This window comes from Piliocolobus tephrosceles, chromosome 19 (genome assembly GCF_002776525.5).
Source record: "Piliocolobus tephrosceles isolate RC106 chromosome 19, ASM277652v3, whole genome shotgun sequence".
In the NCBI taxonomy this organism is placed as follows: domain Eukaryota; kingdom Metazoa; phylum Chordata; class Mammalia; order Primates; family Cercopithecidae; genus Piliocolobus; species Piliocolobus tephrosceles.
In genome coordinates this window covers 6,517,232-6,536,335 of record NC_045452.1, presented here as the reverse complement: position 1 = coordinate 6,536,335, position 19,104 = coordinate 6,517,232, and the positions used below count along the sequence as shown (strand labels likewise).

The 19,104-nt window shown below is 49.1% G+C and overlaps 1 protein-coding gene across 1 annotated transcript in view; it reads right to left on the bottom strand.

Annotated features, from left to right (window-relative positions):
- Nucleotides 1-19,104, bottom strand: part of BCR (BCR activator of RhoGEF and GTPase) — a 129,699-nt gene that overhangs the window by 93,448 nt on the left and 17,147 nt on the right. The gene's annotated exons all lie outside the window — the stretch shown is intronic.

Here is a 19,104-nt window from a genome sequence, read left to right as displayed (position 1 = left end):
GTCACATGAGCAAGCCTGTGTGACAGCAGAAGAACCTCACACCAAGCTAGATCGCACTGTGATTGAATCACATTGTTTTAAGCCTCCAAGCTTTGGGATGGTTTGTTACCCAGCAAGAGATGACTGATACAAATCATCACACTTTGGGCATCTCACTTTTTCCACTTAAGACAATGTTCCACGTTGCTAATTCATTTTCATCTTTACCATCCGAGGACAATGACAGAATAGTCTACTGAGCTAATGGAACCCCTTTTGTATTGCAGGATGCTCAGTTTGTTTCCAGCTTTCCACTGTTATGAATACAATGAATAATTTCACATAATAGCACCGAAAAGGAAAAGGGGGAAATAATTTTCCTTAGGAAAATGCCTTAGGGTGGAATTACTGCATCTGAGGTTATAAACATGGTAATGCCTCTCGAACAATGTAAGCACAGAATTCAAAGTGAAAGACATCCTTGTAGCATGATTTTAAAAGGAGGCAGTGAGTACACTTGGTTTTGCAGAAACACAGGCATTCATGTTCTGAAGCCAAGCCCCACAAAAATCGGTGGTGTTGCCAATGCTTATCAGAGCCACTCAGGCTGTACCAGAGCGGAAAGAACTCAGAACACCTATCCATAAAATGTGCCCACAGCTTCCTCCGAAACACTCAAGGGAAACAGAAGGTTATATATAAGACATTTCTCAGTTAGACTTGGTAATTACCAGCTCAGCCAGATTTCCTAAACATGGCAAAATTAAAGGGAATGTGGTAATTCTAGAAAATGACCCATGTTTACAGGAAAGGTGAAATTCCTGGAGTCTCAGTCACCATCTAATTCCTGGAGTAACTGGTCCCATATCCCTTGTACACATGCCCATCCCCTGAAGGCAGGCTCTAACTTTGGGTTCCTGAGCTGCTGAGTGGGGTGCAGAACCACTGTCCCAACCTATGAAGAAGGCCCTACTAGACCTGTCCACTTTGTTCCACTTAGGAGGCAGTGTCATAACTAAGCAGGGTCCCTGTCCTACCGCCAGTCTGCTTTCATCACTGACTTGCCCAAGGACAACCAGCCCCGAGGTTTGCACCTGTCCTCATCAGCAGACGGAATTACATTAAACACCTCCCATCTCCCCTGAACCATAGCTGAGGCTCACCACTTCCCAGAAATGGCTGGCTCAAGCTCCCAGAGAAGGTGGCAGAAAACAGGTATGGGGCTTGAAGCCAGAAACCCTCCTTTCCAAGAACTGCCCCCATCTTTATCAAGTGACCTGCTACATTCCAGAAAGCTATGATCACAGTAGTTACTCAACAGAATGGGAAAGGTTCTCCCCTCTCCCATTAGTGAGCAGATGGCTGAATGGTACCTGGGTCACATGCACAGGACAGACCTGTTTGCAAGTGGTCAAGAGTAAAAGCATGTGTACCTGTGTTTACAGCAGCATGCTTTACAAAAGGCAGAAACAAGCCAGGTGTCCATCCACCAATGGATGGATAAGCAAAATGTGGTGCAGACATATAATGGAATGTTATTCAGCCTTAAAACGGAAGAAAATTCTAATACATGCCACAGCAAGGATGAAACTTGAGGACATTATATTAAGTGAAATAAGCCAGATGCAAATGAACAAACGCTGTAGGATTCCACTCATATGAGGTCTCTTTAGTCAAATTCATAAAGACACAGAGTAGGATGGCTGTGGCCGGGGCTGAGGGAGGAGGGAGTATAGAGTTGTTTACTGGCTATAAATGGGTACAGACTTTCAGTCTGGGGAAGATGAAAAAGTTCTGCAGATGGATAGTGGTGATGGTTGTCCAACACCGTCAATGTAGTTCTGAAGTGGTAAATTTTACATTATGTATAGTTTATCATAATTTAAAAAAAAAAAAGAGTAAAAACAAAGCCCAGCCTGCTTTGATCCCCTCCAAATGCAGGTTTGGACAATGCACACTCACAAACACAGACTCTTTCTCTGCTCTGAAAAGGATATCGTGCCAGGTTCCCTGCCTAGCCAACTCCACCTAAAAGAAGACATGGGCAACATAGGGAGCTGATCCCCAGAGAGCATCCTCACAGCTCCACTGTCCCCGCCCTGGGAGGGCACACGAAGCATGAAATAATCCACCTGAGCAGAGAAACAGTCGGACGGAAACGCAGGTCCTCCTGGCCACAGCACAGGCCACAGGGGTGGAAGGCTGGGACCGCCAAGAGCAGCGCCTCCCAAGCCAGGTCCTCAGAGCCCAGGTTGGGTGGGGAGGCTGAGCTGGGCAGGCTTCAGGACCTGTGGCTCCTCTTTCATCTTTTTCATGTACTGGGGGGTCATCTGAAATACCATTTGCAAAGAAGGGATCTATCCCTAAAATAAAACCATTTGAAAAAAACTACTGCTGAGAAATGAACACCCCAGGCTTTTCCAACTCTGATGGAAAAAGGCGGCTTCCCATCTCCCACTTTAGCCCTTTAAAAAAAAAAAAAAAAATCCAACCAGCTGATAAAGCAGCCAACATCCTCTCCTGCTATCTGTCATAACAGCAACTACGATAACAACAATAAAATGAGAATAACAAGTGTTATTAAGCACTCAGGGCATGCCAGCAGCCACGCTAAGTGCTTTTTTTACACGCATCATCTCATTTAATCTTCATGGCAAGTCCCTGAGTCAACGACTACTGGGATTTCTATTTCACAGATGAGGAAACTTACTGTATTTTATCCATTATCAGGCATGCATTTTCCCCAAATTTCAATGTAATTCAAAGTGGAATCTCGCATCTCACCCTTCGCAATGATAACTGGAAGTATTATCTTCCTTCTTTTTTTTAAAGAGACGGGGTCCTGCTCTGTTGCCCAGGCTGAAGTACAGTGGTGCAATCATAGCTCACTATAGCCTTGAACTCCTGGGTCACTCAGGCGATTCTCCTGCCTCAGCCTCCTGAGTAGCTGGGACTACAGGCATGCACCACCATGCCCCGCCAATTAATATTTTTACTTTTTTTGGAGAGATGAGGTCTCACTTTCTTGCCCAGGCTGGTCTCAAACTCCTGGCTTCAAGCAATCTTCCCACCTTGGCCTCCCAAAGAGCTAGGATTACAGGCGTGAGCCACCACGCTCAGCCTGCTGCCTTCCTTCTTAGTGGCACATCCACTAACAGTGTGCCTTACCCTAGAGGGAATCTCAGAGTGAATGACATGCTCAGTGCACAGGCTGGGACCTGGCTCTGTGTCCCTCCGGAATTTGAGCCCTTAGCCATTGTGCCTGACCATCCCTCAAAGGAACGACTCTCCAAATCTCTCAGCCCAGCCCCTGACTTCTGCATGGAGCCTCACTCAGGGTCCCCAGGACTCAGGAGCACAAGTCAGCAACGCTGCCGTCCCACAGCCTGGCTGGCACCTACCCTGGCAGGCAGAGACCTGGATGTACCCACCAAGGACAGCCAAGCTCAGGGCCACGAGTGTCTGTGGAGAGACAGCTGCAGCGGTCAGCCGCCTCCTCTCCGGGAAGGTTTTCCTGAGAGCCAGACAAGCAAGGAGATAGGTGAATGAGCCCAAGGGTCAGAACAAAACTAGACAAGGGAGGTGCTTGTGGCATGTCCCCAGGAGCGGCACTCGGCAAGGAAGCCCAAAAGCCTCCCAAATTAGAGAGAATGCTCATCTGACTGCCAGTCCTTGTCCTTTTTGAGGTCAGCAGCCTCCCAGGAATTAAGTTAAAGCCGCCGTCCCTCACATCGCCAAGTCCTCTGCAGACAAGACACTGATTTATGACCAAATAATTCATACTGTGGTCTGGGTAATATTCAGAACAGGGTGTGCAGCTTGCAGCTGCCACATCGCTTGCCCAGAGAGCAGGTGCATCTATGTTCCTCTTCAGTGAGGAAACAAACCAACGGACAGAGTCATAAACGCCCTCTCCATCAGAATTGGAGTGAGCAGCCCATGGAGGCTGTGTGTGTTGAGAGACGCAACGCTCACGGGTAGACACAATCCACGAGCCAAGTCGACACGCTCATTCCAAAAGGCCCATGTCTCCAGAGCAAGCACTGCACTTCTGCTGGAGATGCTGGTGGCCCTGCAACAGAGAAGGCCGCCCCAGGCCCCACAGAGTCCAGTGGGGGCTTACTCCAAGCCTTACTCCAGTGCTACTGCACCTCCAGTGTTTCTGCACCTACGCAGCAACAACTCCATCAAGCTTCCCAGAAGCCAGTGTACTCCCTGCTAAGGCCCTGGGGTCCTGAGTAACACGTGTCTCTATAGACTCCAAATACTACAGCAGTTCCTGGGGACACCTGTCAGCAGTTTCAGATCCAAGGACTATGGACAGTGAAGGGATCCCACTTTGACGACAGCCCATCCTTCGGGGTCCCCTCCTATACAAACCCAGTGTGTCTGCCAATTCTAACTGCAGAGCTCAGATTCTGGGCTGTAGGCGTCCATGTGGCTCGATGGCTTCTCCCCTCTCTCCAGCCCGCTTCCCAGGGCCTGGCCACTCCAGCAGCAAAGATAACAAAGAACCCAGCAACAGGAAGAGGAGAAGTTCATGGGAAAGCGGCAGTACCCTTGCAGAGGTCGGAGAGTATAGTTTCCTGTCCACATGCCACTTCTGGGGTCCAGACCCTTATGGGAGGCTGAGGGTAGGGCTGGCAGGAACCCGGTTATGGGGCGGGGGAGTCCTGCAGACAGCAGGGAAGTGGGAAGAGGGAGGGGGTTTTGTCTTAGGGCACCCCAAAAGGAGCAGCCCCAAATCTGGAGGGAAAGGTCCAGGCTCAAGGAGGAACTGAGGACAAACAGAGTGAGAATAGTTCCACCAGCCCCCTACCCCCCGAGGGTGAGATGTGGCCTGCAAGATAGGACTTTTATTAAGAAGCTCTAAGATAATCCCAGCACTCTGGGAGGCCAAGGCGAGTGGATCACCTGAGGTTAGGAGTTTGAGACCAGCCTGGACAACATGAGGGAAACCCTGTCTCTATTAAAAATACAAAAAAAAAATTAGCCAGGCGTGATGGTGGCCGCCTGTAATTCCAGCTGCTTGGGAGGCTGAGGCAGGAGAATCCTTGAACCCGGGAGGCGGAGGTTGCAGTGAGATCGTACCACTGCACTCCAGGCTGGGCAATAGAGCGAGACTGTCTCAAGAAAAAAAAAGAAAGAAAAAAAAAGGCCGGGCGCAGTGGCTCATGCCTGTAATCTCAGCACTTTGGGAGGTCGAGACGGGCGCATCACGAGGTCAGGAGATGGAGACCATCCTGGCTAACACTGTGAAACCCCATCTCTACTAAAAATACAAAAAAGATTAGCCAGACGTAGTGGCGGGCGCCTGTAGTCCTGGCTACTCGGGAGGCTGAGGCAGGAGAATGGTGTGAACCCAGAAGGTGGAGCTTGCAGTGAGCCGAGATCGCGCCACTGCACTCCAGCCTGGGCGACAGAGCGAGACTCTGCCTCAACAACAACAATAAAAAGAAGCTCTAAGAACTCTGTCACCAAAAGCCATGTACCATGTGATCCCAGAAAAGACAAATCCATAGGGACAGAAAGCAGATTGGTGGTTGCCAGGACTAAGGGAAGAAGGGAATGGGGAGAGAGTGCTAATAAGTATAGCATTTCTTTTGGGGGGAAGAAAATGATCTGTAATCAGACAGTGATGTTGAGTGCACAACTGTGAGATAACACTAACCACCACCAAATGGTCCACTTTAAAGGGGTGAACTCTATGGTATGTATGTTACATCTGAATAAAGCTGTTAGTAGGATAGAAAGGGGAAGAACAGTACTGACCCATCTGTGGGATGAAACAATCCCCGGTAATAAAAAGGAATGCGCCATCGGTACACACAACTTGCATGAATTTCAAATGCATTATCAAAGTGAAAGAAGCCAGAGCCGAAAGGTACTGTACGATTCTATTTATATGACATTCAGAAAAGGCTAAACTGTAAGGAGAGAAAGCACATCAGTGGTGTCGTGGGCTTCAAGTGGGAGAAATGCCTACAAGGAACAAGGGGTAATGCAAGTTTCTGGGGTGATGGGCCTGCTGTGTATCTTGACGAAGGTAATTGTGACAGAACGCTGTCACACCTCACAGAACAGTATACCAAGAAGAGCGACTTTCGTTGTCTGTAAATTACACCTGAATGCACATACGCGCACGTATACAACCATCAAATGACATCATGACATCTTTCAAGCCTTTAATTTTTTTTTTTTCTTTCTGAGACAGGGTCTTACTCTGTCACCCAGGCTGCAGTGCAGTGGCACAATCATGGCTCACCACAGCCTCGACCACCCCGGCTCAAGCGATCTTCCCACCTATTTCTCGAGTGGCCAGGACTACGGGTCCATGCTACCATGCCCAGCTAAATTTTTAAATTTTTTTGTAGAGATGGGGTCTCACTTTGTTGCCCAGGCTGTTCTCTAATTCCTGGGCTCAAGCAATCCTCCCACCTCAGCCTCCCAGTAATACAGGTGTAAGCCACTGCGTCCAGCCTAGGTCTTTAAGATTTTTGAGGCCGGGTGCGGTGGCTCAAGCCTGTAATCCCAGCACTTTGGGAGGCCGAGATGGGCGGATCACGAGGTCAGGAGATCGAGACCATCCTGGCTAACACGGTGAAACCCCGTCTCTACTAAAAACTACAAAAAACTAGCCGGGCGACGTGGCGGTGCCTGTAGTCCCAGCTACTCGGGAGGCTGAGGCAGGAGAATGGCGTGAACCCGGGAGGCGGAGCTTGCAGTGAGCTGAGATCTGGCCACAGCATTCCAGCCTGGGCGACAGAGCGAGACTCCATCTCAAAAAAAAAAAAAAAGATTTTTGAAAAAGAACAGATAATTCACAAGATATGTATTTTTGTTTTACCTTCAACCCAAAATTTCTTTTTCCTAGGGTAAAAATTACTATAATTGGAAATTTGTTGAAACAGGAAAGGAAGTTGCTTGAAAATCAAACAGCTAAAAGTGGGTGAGGGGCAAATAATGTAAAAAATCTGATATGAGAAAAATACCATTGAGTGGGGGCGCAGTGGTGCATGTCTGTCATCACAGTTACTCAGGAGGCTAAGGCAGGAGGATGGCCTGAGACCAGGAGGTGGAGACCAGCCTGGACAACACAGCAAGACCCCATCTCTAAAAAAAATTTAAAAATAAATAAACTAGCAAACCAACCATGAAATTTGTACATCCATGTTCTGCCAACATTATTCACAATAGCCAAAAGGTGGAGGCAATCCAAGTGTCTATTGGCAGATAGATGGATAAACAAAATGTTTATCTACCAATGGAATATTATTCAGCTTTAAAAAGAAAAGAGATTCTTTTTTTTTTTTTTTTTTTGAGAGGGACTCTCACTCTGTAGCCCAAGCTGGAGTGCAGTGGCATGATCTTGGCTCACTGCAACGTTTGCCTCTGGGGCCCAAGCAATTCTCCTGCCTCAGCCTCCCAAGTAGCTGGGACTAGAGACGTATGCCACCACACCCGTTTAATTTTTTTGTATTTTTAGTAGAGATGGGGTTTCATCATGTTGCCCTGGGTGGTCTCGAACTGCTGAGCTCAGGCGATCCATGCCTCGACCTCCCAAAGTGCTGGGATTACAGGCGTGAGCCACCATGCTCGGCCAAAAGAAAGGAGATTCTAACGCATGCTACAACACTGATGAACCTTGAGGACATGACACTACGTGAAATAAGCCAGGAACAAAAGACGAAGGCTGTATGAATCCACTCATATGAGGTACCTCGAGCAGTCAAATACATACAGGAAGTAGAAAAGTGGTTGCCGCAGGGAGGGGAAATGGAAAGCCTGTATTTAATGAGTCCAGAAGCTTTTTTTGGTTTGCTTGTTTTAGACAGGGTCTCGCTCTATTGCCTAGACTGGAGTGTAGTGGACCAATCTCAGTTCGCTGCAACCTCCGCCTCCCAGGTTCAAGCGATTCTCCTGCCTCAGCCTCCTGAGGAGCTGGATTACAGCCGCCTGCTACCATGCCCGGCTAATTATTTTGCATTTTTAGTAGAGATGGGGTTTCACCATGTTGGCCAGACTGGTCTCAAACTCCTGACTTCAGGTGGTCCGCCCGCCTCGGCCTCCCAAAGTGCTAGGATTATAGGCCTGAGCCACTGTGCCTGGCTGAGTCCGGAGTTTTTATTGTACAAGACAAAACCATTCAGAGATAGATGGAGATGCTTGCACAACACGAATATGCTTAACACCACTGAACTGTGTTTTTTTTTATATGGTTAAGATGGTAAATGTTACATGTATTTTACCTCAATTTACAAGAAAAAAATCAAATGAAAAACCCCAATGACTATTTCCCACAGTCCACCGTGCATGCTCTGGGCCTGGTGAGCGGGGGTCACAAACTTCAACCTGCAGCAGACAGGGCTTCAGTGTCACACAGACATGGCACAGGTGAAAGGGACGAGGCCCTCGAGGGGCAAGGGCTACTCTCCTGCACTGCCAGCTGGGTGGGTTCCAGCCCAAGGTTCTCACCAATGCCAGAGGGCCCAGCTGTTCTGAACAACTACCCACACAGGCCTCACAAGGTACCAACTGCAGTGTGAAGCCCTGCAAATACGATGCTCCAGCGTGTCTGTTTTGCACAGACACAAAACACCATTCTGTCTGGACAGGTGCTCGGCAACAGGAGACCAGGAGCCAATGAGCCAAAGCAAAGGTGGGTACAGGTGGGCACACCTGCCTCAGCCAGAGCAGCCAGGGTCTGCTGTCCAGCTGTGTGTGGGGGGTGCATAGGCCATAAGGTGTCACAGGTACACTCGGGGTATAGGGCACTGAGCAGGGTCTATGGCAGTGGCACACTCCACGCTCACTCCATCCTCCATGCAGAAGCCTTCTCTGCCCTCTGGGGGTCAACACCAGACCACTCCACATCATCACCAGCTGGTCTCTCAGCCCAGCACCATGTGCCAGCTACCCCAAGTGTCTGAGAAACCTGCAGCAGGCCAGGCTGTTATGGTCTTTCATTCCTTTGTGACTGTCCCTGCTTAGAAGGCCTCTCCTCCTCCCCTACAATGGCTGAACATACCCCTTTTGTTCGTTTTTTTGTTTTTTAGAGACAGGGTCTGGCTCTGTCGTCCAGGCTACAGTGCAGTGGTGTAATCATAGCTCAATGCAGCCTCAAACTCCTGGGCTCAAGTGATCCTCCCAACTCAGCCTCCAGAGTAGCTGGGACTACAGGTGTGCACCAAAACACCTGGCTAATTTTCAATTTTTTGTACAGACAGGGTCTTACTATGTTGTTTAGGCTGGTTTTGAACTCCTGGGCTCAAGCGACCCTCCCAACTCAGCCTCCCAAAGTACTGAGATTACAATATACTCCTTTTGAGTCCATTTAAGACCTAACTAATGGGCCATCCTCTCCATAACGTCTTCCTTCTGCTAAACCAGCAGAGTCAGTCACTTCTCAGTGGCTGTTTGGTACTCACTTCCATCCCAGCATCCCTTTATCAGTTGTTTTTAATATATGGCTATGGGTTCCTTGAGGTCAACAACAAAGTCAAGGCCTAAGCATTGTGCTTGGACCCCAGTAGGTATTACATCAACTTCAAATGAACAGATGAATGGCTGGAGGATGAATGGATGGTTGAATAGGTGATGAGTGAATGGAGGCATGTTTGGATGGATGAGTGAATAATGGATAGTTGAATGTTGAATGGATGTATGGTTGGCTGGATGTTAGACAGATGATGGATGGACAGATGGATGGAGGAATGGATGACAAAGGGATGAATAGATTTAGTTGGATAGATAATGAATAAAGAACAGGTGAATGGATGGCTGGATGATTGTTGGTTGGATGGGGGGATAGATAAATGTTTGGATCTTGGATTGATGAATAGATGGATAGATACATGGATGGCCTGAATGAATGATGGAATGGCTCAAGCATAGCTACCCCTTTCTCAGGAACATCTGCTGCTAGGAAATAAGAGGAGCAAGTTTACTCATCTTGAGGCTTGAAAAGGTCTCTGGGTTTTAACACCCTGTTCTCTTAATGGGGAGGGGCTTTTTGGTAACTTTGATCAATAAATGACTATCTTCTTTTTTTTTTTTTTTTTTTTTTGAGACGGAGTCTCACTCTGTCACCCAGGCTGGAGTGCAGTGGCCCAATCTCGGCTCACTGCAAGCTCCACCTCCTGGGTTCATGCCATTCTCCTGCCTCAGCCTCCCCAGTAGCTGGGATTACAGGCGCCCACCACCACACCCAGCTAATTTTTTTGTATTTTTAGTAGAGACATAGGTTCACTGAGTTAGCCAGGATGACGATCGAGGTCTCGATCTCCTGACCTCGTGATCCGCCCACCTCAGTCTCCCAAAGTGCTGGGATTACAGGTGTGAGCCACTGCGCCAGGTCTATTTTCTTAACTTTTTATCCTGGAAAATTTCAAACAAATACAAAAGTAAGAAAGCACAGCATGATGAATGCCCATTACCCCATCATTCGGCTACAAGGATTATTAGCTCATGGCCAGCCTTGTTTCAGGGAATATTCATTCAGGCCTGGGAAGCAGCAGGAAACAGGGAAGAGAAAGAGGAGTTAGAAACCAAGTGACCATCTCTTATCCCACCTTTTCCACCTCCGGCAACTTCCTTGAGGAAAGAATCCTCAGGGGGATTGGAAGACTGACCCTACCTGCCTCACAGGTTCTAGGAGAGCAGTTCCTGTGAGCTCCGGATGCCCACGCTCGGCTCTGTCATCGATTGCATCATCACCAGGCATTTGCAGGCAGCTCGTTGTGAAACACAGGTTGGCAAACTGCAGCCCACAGGCCAAATCCAGCCCACTGCCACCTGTTTTCATGTGACCTAGGCCTTAAGAATGCTGTTTATAGTTTCACACACTTACATTCTAAAGGGTTATGTAAGTATCCACACAGTAGCCTCAATTTTGCCTCTCAGCCACAAAGGTAAAATTAGTTACTATCTGGTCATTCAAGGAACGTTCAGCCAATCCCAATACTGTAACGTTACTAGAAAAAAAAAAACTTGGTTCAAATCCCGGCTCTGCTGCCCAAGCTTCTGATCCTTTCTAGGCTTTAGCTGTCTGAGTATCCCTTTGGCGAGCAGCAACCACCAGCTCCTTGCAGAAATACAGCAAGGCTTGGATCCTGGACGGTGAATGGGATCGCCTTACAAAGCACAAAGCCAAACCCAAATGCAAAGTTCCAGTAAAGGGAGGGATCCTTTCTCTCCTGCAAGTGTCCCAGAGAGGCAACACTGGAAGATCTGTGAGGAGGAGGAGGAGAAGGAGGGTCTCCAGGAGTCAAAGTGCACCCTGAGACAGGCCCACCAAGTGGAATATTCTGAAGGAGAGCGTGGCTTCCACTGAGGCATCTGTACCCCACAGGAGTGACAATGTTCACTGCTGGTGTTCTTCCTGTCCTTATGCCCTCCAGACTGACCAGCCCATCTCCAGCACTGGCCAGCTCAGTACCAAGACAGTCCCTACTCCAACTGGCACTAAGAATGCTTGGGAAAGACTAACAGGTTTTCCCTGCAGGAAGGATGCCTTGCCTTCTGATCCCAGGTGGGGCCTGCAAAAGGGTGGGAGGCTGTTGGGGAACTTGTCTTCTGTAACAAAGGTAAATTATGGCCCCAAAGTACCTAATGTGCCCCTCACACTATAGCACAGAAACACGGGTGGCCACACACGCATGTCTGCTCATCTCAGTGCTGGCCTCAGCACATGCATTCCTGACCAAGCGGGGCTGTGCTCTGGCTGGCAAGACACCAGCTGGCACCACCAGGCCTCCTGCTGCCAACCACCTGCCTGCACATCATCACCTCCGCCCTGGCAGACACCCCCATGCTGCCGTCTCCCCCATCCACGTGGGCAGGGCCTCCCGCCCCATGCTCTGCACTTTGGCATGTTTCCCCAGGTGACACCTGCACGGCCTCTGAAATCTGTTCCAGTCCTGGTGGTGATCTATAGACTGGCCAGTGGGCAGTAAGGGAGGACAACAAATCAGCCAGCAAAGCAGTGTCCTGGTTCCCGTTAAGGGCACACACCAAGGCCACTCCACTCCAACCCATGTCACTGCAGGAAGCCAGACAAAACCAGGACCCTACAGGAAGGCTGCTTAGACATCCACCAAGAGGGATTTCCAAATAATTTGCTGGGAACTCAGAGCGACATGACTTAATTTTATCTAGAATCACAAACTAACGGATCTTAAAGATGCTGCCGTTCAGCTTCATCATTTACGGACAGGAATTCAGAGACCCAAGGAGTCTATGTGATTCGCTGGAGTCAGAGTGGCGGCCAAGGGCACAGTTAAGATGGGCCACACAGAGCAAGAGAGGAGCAAGCATGGGTCCCAGCTCCAGAATCCATGAGCTGGGATGGCTAAAACTGAACTGCTGGCTCCCAGTTGTGAGCACTGGAAAATAAGACGGAACACCCTCCACGGTGCGGGACGACTAGTCAGTGCTTAAGAAGGGGCCATTCCTCTCCTTTCCTCCTCAAACCCGTGATACCATGCTGCCCTCCCTCCAAACATGGCCTCACCATTATCTGCTCTCCCTCTAGCCAAGACCATCCAAACCCACTGCCTACACAGGGACGTGTTTGTCCTCCCATCCCGGCCCAGCTTCTGCCAGCCAAGTACAGCCATGCAAGTCCCTCTCCCTTTGTAAAAACCCTTTTCTACCATGGCCTTCTGCTTCCTTGGAGCTTCAGTGAAAGCCAAGCAGAACTCCATGAGCCACAATTAACCGGACAATGCTATCTGGCAGATCTAACTCATGATGCACAGAAGCCGCCAAAATGTTTTTCAGATTCAGTTACAAGCAGCCCACAACAGCAATACGCTAGCAAACTTCACGACAGACAAGGGGACAGTAAGTTCTTTCCCTACCGAGAACCACAGCGCTGACAAAGAACTGAGTGTCACACAGCCAGTGGCCTCAGGCAACTTCTCGAATGAGAGAGTGGACCAGTGTGACCCCAGCTCAGGGCTCCTCCCTACCAAGGCTGGGCTGTTTCAAGGTCATCAAGGAATCGGGAATTACGGTGGGGCCCAGTCTACCACAGACTCCTATGACCCAAAGCAAACCTTAATCTCAGATTCTGCTTCTGTGGAATGAAAATCCCACATCACAAATTTGGATTTTTGGATGATTTTTGAAGGCTCCATACAGCTCAGACTCTTTAGCACCCGATGCAACTGCTTCAGTACAATCCTGAGAACAGAAGGAGGGCAAGAAAAAAGTCAAAGAAGAGCAGACAATTAACCATAAAGCCAAGGGCGAACTGGGGCAGGATTTCTGGAAGGTGACCTGGCAGCAGCCATCAAGGGTAGTCTCAAGACCATTCACATCTCTGATCTGGTAAATCCAGTGACAGAGGCCTACCCTGTCATGGGCAGAAACTCATATAAAAAGGTATTAACTTGGCCAAGTATGGTGGCTCGCACCTGTAATCCCAGCACTTTAGGAGGCCAAAGCGGGCAGATCATTTGAGACCAGGAGTTTAAGACCAGCCTAGGCAACATGGCAAGACCCTGTCTCTACAAAAAGAAAAAAACGACAGATGAGTGTAGTGATGTGCACCTGTGGTCCCAGCCAGTCAGGAGGCTGAAGCAGGAGGACCACAGGAGGGCAAGGCTGCAGTGAACTCTTACTGCACCACTGCAGACGCAGAGCGAGACGGCATAGCGAGACCCTGTTTCAAAAACAAACAAACAAAAACAAAAACCCACAAAAACAAATCACTGAATGTAACTAATGCCACTGAACTGTACATTTAAAATTGGTTAAAATGACCCAAGTGCCCATCAATGAATGATAGATTAAAATATATATATACACAAATAATTGAATTATTCAAGCTGAATAATATGAAAATGAAGGGATTCTGAAACACAGCAAAACACAGATGAACTTTGAGGACATTATGTGAAATAAGTCAGTCACAAAAAGACAAATACTGCATGATTCCACTTAAATGAGGTTTCTAGAGTTGTCAGATTCATACAGACAGAAAGGAGAATGGTGGTTACAGGGACTGGGGGAGTGGGGAAGGAGCACTGTTGTTTAATGGGTAGAAATGAGTACAGAGTTTCAGTTTTGCAAGGTGGAAAGAGTTCTGGAGATGGATGGCAGTGATGGGTGAATGACAGGAATGTACTTAACACCATTCAGCTGTGTGGCTAAAAACGGTCAATTTTACGTTATGTTATTTTACCATAATTTTAATTTTTAGTGGTTAAAATGTCAAATTTGTATACATATTTTACACAATTTTAAAAAATTAATAATGTAATATACCAAAAACCATTAAATTGGCTGCTTTAAAGGGTTGAATTATATGGTACATGAATTACCTCAGTGAAGCTGTTTAAAACAAAGAGAGAGAAGTTCGCTGAAACATTATACTAACCAGCTGCATACAGAGTCACTCAAAATGTCCAACAAAAATTCATTAAAATTAGATAAATTAAACCATAACTCCATTACAAAATAATAATATGGCCCTTAAAAATAATATTTACACAAGATTTACTAATACATGGAAATGTTCACATTAACTAACAAAGGCTGGACACCCAACTACACAGCAACATCTTAACTATATATAAAAAAAGTATATATAATTATCTCAAAAGTTGGCAAGAAAATTAAACCTTCCTTCATACTGCACAGAAACTTCTCCATGAAGAGATCTGCTCCCCTCTTGAGATGCCAGCCTTTCAAAACCTGCAGCCAGTGTTCACGGACTCCCAGAAACAGAAGGGTCCGAACCCTGAGGGCTAGAGTCAAGTCACCCGGGGAGCTTTTCAAAAAACCCAGACTCATTGGAAAGAGAAAAGCAAACAGTTGTGTGTGAACTGCCTATGAACAGGGTAGGCTCTAGAAGGGGCGATCCAGCAAGGAAATGGGGACTTAGTCCTAGAACTGCCAGGAGGTAAGCACTGCCAACAACCCAGGTGAGCTTGGGAGAGGACCCCAAGCCCCAGCGGGGAAGCAGCCCTGGCAAACACCTCAACTGCAGCCTGAGGAGACCTCGAGCAGAGGAGCCAGCTCTGCTGTGCCCAGAAACTGTGACATCAAAAAACAAACTCATTGGCCGGGCGCGGTGGCTCAAGCCTGTAATCCCAGCACTTTGGGAGGCCGAGACGGGTGGATCACAAGGTCAGGAGATCGAGACCATCCTGGCTAACACAGTGAAACTCCGTCTCTACTAAAAAAATACAAAAAACTAGCCGGGCGTGGTGGTGGGCGCCTATAGTCCCAGCTACTCAGGAGGCTGAGGCGGGAGAATGGCGTAAACCCGGGAGGCGGAGCTTGCAGTGAGCTGAGATCCGGCCACTGCACTCCAGCCTGGGCGACAGAGCGAGACTCCGTCTCAAAAAAAAAAAAAAATCATTAATCAGACCAGCTGCGCACATGTGTGTGACTTTTTAATTACATGGGCAGCCAGAGTAGGGACCTACTGCCCTTGGCCTCTGCCAGGCTGAATGTTCCATTTCCTGTAACCACTTTGTTCCTTGGGCTTAGCAGCACCAAGCACTAGGAGACTACGGCCTCTCAGGCCTGGATACGTCCACCAGCACCAGGCAAGACTTGGGCTCCTAATGCCATGTATCAGCCTGCTGACTGGCAGAAGTCCTGGTGAAGTGAAAACATCCCCAACCTTTTTCCAAATGAACAACCCAGCCCAGCCTTTGAAAAGCCCCCCTGGCCAGGCATGGTGGCTCATGCCTGGAGTCCCAGCACTTTGGGAGGCCGAGGTGGGTGGATCGCTTGAGCCCAGGAGTTTGAGACTGGCATGGGCAACATGAAGACACCTCATCTCTACAAAAAAATACAAAAATTAGCTGGGCATGGTGGTGTGTGCCTGTAGTCCCAGCTAATTAGAAGGCTGAGGTGGGAGAATCGCCTGAGCCTGGAGAGGTCAAGGCTGCGGTGAGCTATGATCGCACCACCGCACTCCAGCCTGGGTGACAGAGTGAGACCCTGTTTCAAAAATTTTTTTTAATTAAAAAAAAGTGAAAGTCCCCTTGTAGCCTGGGCAACATAGTGAAACCCTGTCTCTACAAAAAAATTAAAAATTAGCCAGGCAAGGTGGTGCATGCCTGTAGTCCCACTACTTGAGAAGCTGAGATGAGAGGACTATTTGAACCCAGGAGGTTGAGGCTGCAGTGAGTCGTGAGTGTGCCACTGCACCAGCCTGGGCAACAGAGCAAGACCCTGTCTCTAAATAAATAAATACATAAAAAGCCCCCTTTGAGCTTCAAACCAAAATAGTTCTGAAAAAAGAGCAGCCAAGGACAGATCACCAGTCCTAAGCCACCGGCTCCGGGCCACCCTGGGTGTTTGAGCCCACACGGTGGCACCTACATATCTAAAGATGTCCCCTGGGAGGAAGTCCTGCTCCAGCCTTTGATGTCCAAGGTCTTGTCAGTGTCATGCCCCGTCATGCCTTGTCTTTTTTTTTTTTTTTTTTGAGACAGAGTGTAGCTCTGTCACCCAGGCTGGAGTGCAGTGGCGCCATCTTGGCTCACTGCACGCTCCGCCTCCCAGGTTTACACCATTCTCCTGCCTCAGCCTCTGGAGTGGCTGGGACTGTAGGCCCCCACCACCACGCCCAGCTAATTCTTTTTTGTATTTTTAGTGGAGACAGGGTTTCACCGAGTTAGCCAGGATGGTCTCCTGACCTCCTGATTTACCCGCCTTGGCCTCCCAAAGTGCTGGGATTACAAGAGTGAGACACCACGCCCGGCCCTGCCTTGTCTTAAAATTCAATAAAGTGACCCTCCTCCCTTGGGAATGACTCCAATTAATTCACAGACTTGAGGGCAGGGAGAAAGGAGAGACAAAGAAGAAAACATCCATTTTCCCCTCTCCTTTCAGATCTATCCCCTGCACTCATGGCGGCAAAGGAGACAGGGCACCCCAGTCCTACCACCACCTTCCCCTGCATCCCAACAGCTGACTGCAATAGTTTCCACCCATGGAATTAGGAGGCAGACTCCTAGCTGGCTTTCTGGGGGCACAGCTGCCCCGCCCAAAGCAGCAGAGGCTTCCACAAGAAGCCCCAGGCTTCCTGAGGAGTGAAAACAAAGCACCTCTCCCAGCCCGCCAGCCCATCCCCATCAGCCTTCCCAGACTTCCTTGCCAGAGTTTCTGGAACCTGAGACTGTGGCCTCAGCAGGATAAATAAGCAACCGCGGGGGGCTCACAAGGGCTGGGGAAGCCAGGAGATGACACAGGCATGCCGGACCGAGTCTCCGATGCTTCCTCAGACATCCCTTTCTAGAGTCTTCCTGGCTCTTGCACAGAGAAGAGTCTGCTGGAGCAACTCACACCATCTGGCCACTGAAGAAATGCCATGGGAGAGGAAACCAGACTTAGGGTAATAATCACAACCTGCATTTGTTCGGGCCAAATTCTTTTTTTTTTTTTTTGAGACGGAGTTTCGTTCTTGTCACCCAGGCTGGTGTACAGTGGTGTGATCTTGGCTTACTGCAACCTCTGCAGGTTCAAGTGATTCTTTAGCCTCAGACTCCTGAGTAGCTGGGATTACAGGTGTGCACCACCAGGTCCAGCTAATTTTTGTATTTGTAGTAGAGACAGGGTTTCGCCATGTTGGCCAGCCTGGTCTTGAACTCCTGATCTCAGGTGATCCACCAGCCTTGGCCTCCCAAAGTGCTGGGGTTACAGGTGTGACCCACTGGGCCCGGTCCTGTTAGGGCCAAATTCTAACAGTACCTCACCAGCTGCTCCAGGAAACAAGGGCAGGCCCATGTGACTGCTTCAGGACGAGATGCCTCCCTTGGATGGGTTCCATGAGTTGGCCCGGTGCACAGCAGTCCTGGATCCCAGATCCTCACCCCGCTCTACAGCCCCACAAGGCCAGGCTCTGCCCCAGGCACCATCAGCATGGTGCCCAGCACCATGTTCCTCTTCACTTGCCCATGGCCACCAGCCATGGGGATCAGCTGCCATAGCCACCCTTTCGTTCCCCTTACCTGCGGTGGCCTCCCACCAGGAAAATGCCTTCAAAGCATAGCCACAGCATGTCAGGCCCATGCAAAGCCACATCACCCCTGACGGCTGTTCAGTAGTAACCCAATCACCTCTCTGTGGGGGCAACCAACTTTCCCATAGACCCACACACATTACTCACCTTTCTGGAGCCCCTACTTGGAAGAATCTCCCTCTGGGACTCTGGCCCACCAGTTCCCTCCTTGGCACACAGACAAAGATGTGGCCCTGTCCCTGGAACAGAGCAGGCCAACGGTGGACACTCGGGGAGCACTCAAACCCCAATCCTGAATCCTCACCCCTCTCCTCCCCGCTGCCAGAATGCTGGATACTGCGGTCCATATTTAGTGCTCTGGTCTCTCCTACACTCACTTGGAGCCTGGCTTCTGCCCTTCATCCCATAACCTCCTAAGAGTCACTTCCTTTTAGCCTTTCTGCAACATAAACTCCCCACTTCTTTCTCTCATGTGACCTCCCCTTGCGTCTCATGGGACGCAAGTCCTGTGGGCCTGCTCCGGCCCTCCACTCCACACACCCTCTGCAACCCACACTTCTGTCCTTCCTCTTCATTCCTGGCCTGGTCATCTCTCCTAAAGGCCCACCCTGAAACCCTCCAGCACAGCCCTCGCCATCCCCATGCTCACACAGCCTCCCTTTCTGTCACCCCCTCCCTAGAATTGGCTCATATTCCTTGTCCTCTCCATCTCTCCCCACTCCTCCCCACCTCCCCTCAAGACAACAGCTCTAGGTACCTGACTCCCACTGGACCATCACACACACTTCTGCCAAACTCGCCTTCCCAAGGCAAAGCTCCAAAGGCATCCCCTCTCCTGCTTAACAACCTTCAGTGGCTCCCTATTATCCTCAAAGAAAGCATAACACCCTCAGTCTGGCTTCTAAGACCCACAGAGGATGACCCCAACTCTCCTATCCACCCTCACCTTACCTGTTGCCCACATTTTACATCAACTCTCCAACCAGAGCCTGCCACTTTCTAAGCATACAGTTTGCCCTCCACAGCCTCAGGTGCCACACCTGCAGATTCAAGCAACCTCAGAATAAAACTATTTGAAAAGAAATAACCAACAATAAAAATAATACAAATATAATAATAATACCGTGTGACAACTATTT